Below are 6000 nucleotides of genomic sequence, written 5' to 3'. Positions count from 1 at the left end.
ACTTTGCAGCAAAGGGCCCGTGTTTCGTGATACGTTTGCGTTACGCCATTCCAGATTGGCTGCGGTGGCTCGTGTTATTCGCTACGCTCCATCTCAATGGCGTGGAGGAGCAGACGCATATTCGCGCACGTTCGGTTTTGCAGCAAAGGGCCCGTGTTTCGTGGTACGTTTGCGTTACGCCATTCCAGATTGGCTGCGGTGGCTCGTGTCATTCGCTACGCTCCATCTCAATGGCGTGGAGGAGCAGACGCATATTAGCGCACGTTCGGCTTTGCAGCAAGGGGCCAGTGTTTCGTGGTACGTTGGCGTTACGCCATGCCAGATTGGCTGCGCTTTCTCGTGTCATTCGCTACGCTCCATCTCAATGGCGTGGAGGAGCAGACGCATACTAGCGCACGTTCGGCTTTGCAGCAAGGGGCCAGTGTTTCGTGGTACGTTGGCGTTACGCCATGCCAAATTGGCTGCGCTGGCTCGTGTCATTCGCTACGCTCCATCTCAATGGCGTGGAGGAGCAGACGCATATTAGCGCACGTTCGGCTTTGCAGCAAGGGGCCCGCGTTTCGTGGTACGTTGGCGTTACTCCATGCCAGATTGGCTGCGCTGGCTCGTGTCATTCGCTACGCTCCATCTCAATGGCGTGGAGGAGCAGACGCATATTAGCGCACGTTCGGCTTTGCAGCAAGGGGCCAGTGTTTCGTGGTACGTTGGCGTTACGCCATGCCAGATTGGCTGCGCTGGCTCGTGTCATTCGCTACGCTCCATCTCACTGGCGTGGAGGAGCAGACGCTTATTAGCGCACGTTCGGCTTTGCAGCAAGGGGCCAGTGTTTCGTGGTACGTTGGCGTTACGCCATGCCAGATTGGCTGCCCTGGCTCGTGTCATTCGCTACGCTCCATCTCAATGGCGTGGAGGAGCAGACGCATATTAGCGCACGTTCGGCTTTGCAGCAAGGGGCCCGTGTTTCGTGGTACGTTGGCGTTACTCCATGCCAGATTGGTTGCGCTGGCTCGTGTCATTCGCTACGCTCCATCTCAATGGCGTGGAGGAGCAGACGCATATTAGCGCACGTTCGGCTTTGCAGCAAGGGGCCAGTGTTTCGTGGTACGTTGGCGTTACGCCATGCCAGATTGGCTGCGCTTTCTCGTGTCATTCGCTACGCTCCATCTCAATGGCGTGGAGGAGCAGACGCATACTAGCGTACGTTCGGCTTTGCAGCAAGGGGCCGTGTTTCGTGGTACGTTGGCGTTACGCCATGCCAAATTGGCTGCGCTGGCTCGTGTCATTCGCTACGCTCCATCTCAATGGAGTGGTGGAGCAGACACATATTAGAGCACGTTCGCCTTTGCAGCAAGGGGCCCGTGTTTCGTGGTACGTTGGCGTTACTCCATGCCAGATTGGCTGCGCTGGCTCGTGTCATTCGCTACGGTTCATCTCAAGGGCGTAAAGGAGCAGACGCATATTTGCGCACGTTCGGCTTTGCAGCAAGGGGCCCGTGTTTCGTGGTACATTGGCGTTACTCCACGCTAGATTGGCTGCGCTGGCTCGTGTCATTCGCTGCGCACCATCTCAACGGCGTGGCGAAGCAGACGCATATTCGCGCACGTTCGACTTTGCAGCAAAAGGCCAGTGTTTCGTAATACATTGGCGTTACGCCATGCCAGATTGGCTGCGGTGGCTCGTGTTATTCGTTACGCTCCATCTCAATGGCGTGAAGGAACAGACGCATATTCGCGCACGTTCGGTTTTGCAGCAAAGGGCCCGTGTTTCGTGGTACGTTTGCGTTACGCCATTCCAGATTGGCTGCGGTGGCTCGTGTTATTCGCTACGCTCCATCTCAATGGCGTGGAGGAGCAGACGCATATTCGCGCACGTTCGGCTTTGGAGCAAAGGGCCCGTGTTTCGTGATACGTTTGCGTTACGCCATTCCAGATTGGCTGCGGTGGCTCGTGTTATTTGCTACGCTCCATCTCAATGGCGTGGAGGAGCAGACGCATATTCGCGCACGTTCGGTTTTGCAGCAAAGGGCCCGTGTTTCGTGGTACGTTTGCGTTACGCCATTCCAGATTGGCTGCGGTGGCTCGTGTTATTTGCTACGCTCCATCTCAATGGCGTGGAGGAGCAGACGCATATTCGCGCACGTTCGACTTTGCAGCAAAGGGCCCGTGTTTCGTGATACGTTTGCGTTACGCCATTCCAGATTGGCTGCGGTGGCTCGTGTTATTCGCTACGCTCCATCTCAATGGCGTGGAGGAGCAGACGCATATTCGCGCACGTTCGGTTTTGCAGCAAAGGGCCCGTGTTTCGTGGTACGTTTGCGTTACGCCATTCCAGATTGGCTGCGGTGGCTCGTGTTATTCGCTACGCTCCATCTCAATGGCGTGGAGGAGCAGACGCATATTAGCGCACGTTCGGCTTTGCAGCAAGGGGCCCGTGTTTCGTGGTACGTTTGCGTTACTCCATGCCAGATTGGCTGCGCTGGCTCGTGTTATTCGCTACGGTCCATCTCAAGGGCGTAGAGGAGCAGACGCATATTTGCGCACGTTCAGCTTTGCAGCAAGGGGCCCTTGTTTCGTAGTATGTTGGCGTTACTCCACGCCAGATTGGCTGCGCTGGCTCGTGTCATTCGCTACGCTCCATCTCAATGGCGTGGAGGAGCAGACGCATATTAGCGCACGTTCGGCTTTGCAGCAAGGGGCCAGTGTTTCGTGGTACGTTGGCGTTACGCCATGCCAGATTGGCTGCGCTGGCTCGTGTCATTCGCTACGCTCCATCTCAATGGCGTGGAGGAGCAGACGCATACTAGCGCACGTTCGGCTTTGCCGCAAGGGGCCCGTGTTTCGTGGTACGTTGGCGTTACGCCATGCCAGATTGGCTGCGCTTTCTCGTGTCATTCGCTACGCTCCATCTCAATGGCGTGGAGGAGCAGACGCATATTAGCGCACGTTCGGCTTTGCAGCAAGGGGCCCGTGTTTCGTGGTACGTTGGCGTTACTCCACACCAGATTGGCTGCGGTGGCTCGTGTCATTCGCTACGCTCCATCTCAATGGCGTGGAGGAGAACACGCATATTAGCGCACGTTCGGCTTTGCAGCAAGGGGCCCGTGTTTCGTGGTACGTTGGCGTTACTCCACACCAGATTGGCTGCGGTGGCTCGTGTCATTCGCTACGCTCCATCTCAATGGCGTGGAGGAGAACACGCATATTAGCGCACGTTCGGCTTTGCAGCAAGGGGCCCGTGTTTCGTGGTACGTTGGCGTTACTCCACACCAGATTGGCTGCGGTGGCTCGTGTCATTCGCTACGCTCCATCTCAATGGCGTGGAGGAGCAGACGCATATTAGCGCACGTTCGGCTTTGCAGCAAGGGGCCCGTGTTTCGTGGTACGTTGGCGTTACTCCACACCAGATTGGCTGCGGTGGCTCGTGTCATTCGCTACGCTCCATCTCAATGGCGTGGAGGAGCAGACGCATATTAGCGCACGTTCGGCTTTGCAGCAAGGGGCCCGTGTTTCGTGGTACGTTGGCGTTACTCCACACCAGATTGGCTGCGCTTTCTCGTGTCATTCGCTACGCTCCATCTCAATGGCGTGGAGGAGCAGACGCATATTAGCGCACGTTCGGCTTTGCAGCAAGGGGCCCGTGTTTCGTGGTACGTTGGCGTTACTCCACACCAGATTGGCTGCGGTGGCTCGTGTCGTTCGCTACGCTCCATCTCAATGGTGTGGAGGAGCAGACGCATATTAGCGCACGTTCGGCTTTGCAGCAAGGGGCCCGTGTTTCGTGGTACGTTGGCGTTACTCCACACCAGATTGGCTGCGGTGGCTCGTGTCATTCGCTACGCTCCATCTCAATGGCGTGGAGGAGAACACGCATATTAGCGCACGTTCGGCTTTGCAGCAAGGGGCCCGTGTTTCGTGGTACGTTGGCGTTACTCCACACCAGATTGGCTGCGGTGGCTCGTGTCATTCGCTACGCTCCATCTCAATGGCGTGGAGGAGCAGACGCATATTAGCGCACGTTCGGCTTTGCAGCAAGGGGCCCGTGTTTCGTGGTACGTTGGCGTTACGCCATGCCAGATTGGCTGCGCTGGCTCGTGTCATTCGCTACGCTCCATCTCAATGGCGTGGAGGAGCAGACTCATATTAGCGCACGTTCGGCTTTGCAGCAAGGGGCCCGTGTTTCGTGGTACGTTGGCGTTACTCCATGCCAGATTGGCTGCGCTGGCTCGTGTCATTCGCTACGCTCCATCTCAATGGCGTGGAGGAGCAGACGCATATTACCGCACGTTCGGCTTTGCAGCAAGGGGCCAGTGTTTCGTGGTACGTTGGCGTTACGCCATGCCAGATTGGCTGCGCTTTCTCGTGTCATTCGCTACGCTCCATCTCAATGGCGTGGAGGAGCAGACGCATACTAGCGCACGTTCGGCTTTGCAGCAAGGGTCCAGTGTTTCGTGGTACGTTGGCGTTACGCCATGCCAAATTGGCTGCGCTGGCTCGTGTCATTCGCTACGCTCCATCTCAATGGCGTGGAGGAGCAGACGCATATTAGCGCACGTTCGGCTTTGCAGCAAGGGGCCCGTGTTTCGTGGTACGTTGGCGTTACTCCATGCCAGATTGGCTGCGCTGGCTCGTGTCATTCGCTACGCTCCATCTCAATGGCGTGGAGGAGCAGACGCATATTAGCGCACGTTCGGCTTTGCAGCAAGGGGCCAGTGTTTCGTGGTACGTTGGCGTTACGCCATGCCAGATTGGCTGCGCTGGCTCGTGTCATTCGCTACGCTCCATCTCACTGGCGTGGAGGATCAGACGCATATTAGCGCACGTTCGGCTTTGCAGCAAGGGGCCAGTGTTTCGTGGTACGTTGGCGTTACGCCATGCCAGATTGGCTGCGCTGGCTCGTGTCATTCGCTACGCTCCATCTCAATGGCGTGGAGGAGCAGACGCTTATTAGCGCACGTTCGGCTTTGCAGCAAGGGGCCAGTGTTTCGTGGTACGTTGGCGTTACGCCATGCCAGATTGGCTGCCCTGGCTCGTGTCATTCGCTACGCTCCATCTCAATGGCGTGGAGGAGCAGACGCATATTAGCGCACGTTCGGCTTTGCAGCAAGGGGCCCGTGTTTCGTGGTACGTTGGCGTTACTCCATGCCAGATTGGTTGCGCTGGCTCGTGTCATTCGCTACGCTCCATCTCAATGGCGTGGAGGAGCAGACGCATATTAGCGCACGTTCGGCTTTGCAGCAAGGGGCCAGTGTTTCGTGGTACGTTGGCGTTACGCCATGCTAGATTGGCTGCGCTTTCTCGTGTCATTCGCTACGCTCCATCTCAATGGCGTGGAGGAGCAGACGCATACTAGCGTACGTTCGGCTTTGCAGCAAGGGGCCGTGTTTCGTGGTACTTGGCGTTACGCCATGCCAAATTGGCTGCGCTGGCTCGTGTCATTCGCTACGCTCCATCTCAATGGAGTGGAGGAGCAGACACATATTAGAGCACGTTCGCCTTTGCAGCAAGGGGCCCGTGTTTCGTGGTACGTTGGCGTTACTCCATGCCAGATTGGCTGCGCTGGCTCGTGTCATTCGCTACGGTTCATCTCAAGGGCGTAAAGGAGCAGACGCATATTTGCGCACGTTCGGCTTTGCAGCAAGGGGCCCGTGTTTCGTGGTACATTGGCGTTACTCCACGCTAGATTGGCTGCGCTGGCTCGTGTCATTCGCTGCGCACCATCTCAACGGCGTGGCGAATCAGACGCATATTCGCGCACGTTCGACTTTGCAGCAAAAGGCCAGTGTTTCGTAATACATTGGCGTTACGCCATGCCAGATTGGCTGCGGTGGCTCGTGTTATTCGTTACGCTCCATCTCAATGGCGTGAAGGAACAGACGCATATTCGCGCACGTTCGGTTTTGCAGCAAAGGGCCCGTGTTTCGTGGTACGTTTGCGTTACGCCATTCCAGATTGGCTGCGGTGGCTCGTGTTATTCGCTACGCTCCATCTCAGTGGCGTGGAG

This window comes from Ixodes scapularis, unplaced genomic scaffold (genome assembly GCF_016920785.2).
Source record: "Ixodes scapularis isolate PalLabHiFi unplaced genomic scaffold, ASM1692078v2 PGA_scaffold46__3_contigs__length_2488377, whole genome shotgun sequence".
Lineage (NCBI taxonomy): Eukaryota > Metazoa > Arthropoda > Arachnida > Ixodida > Ixodidae > Ixodes > Ixodes scapularis.
The sequence above is the reverse complement of the archived record's forward strand: the minus strand, read 5'-3'. Positions refer to the sequence as shown.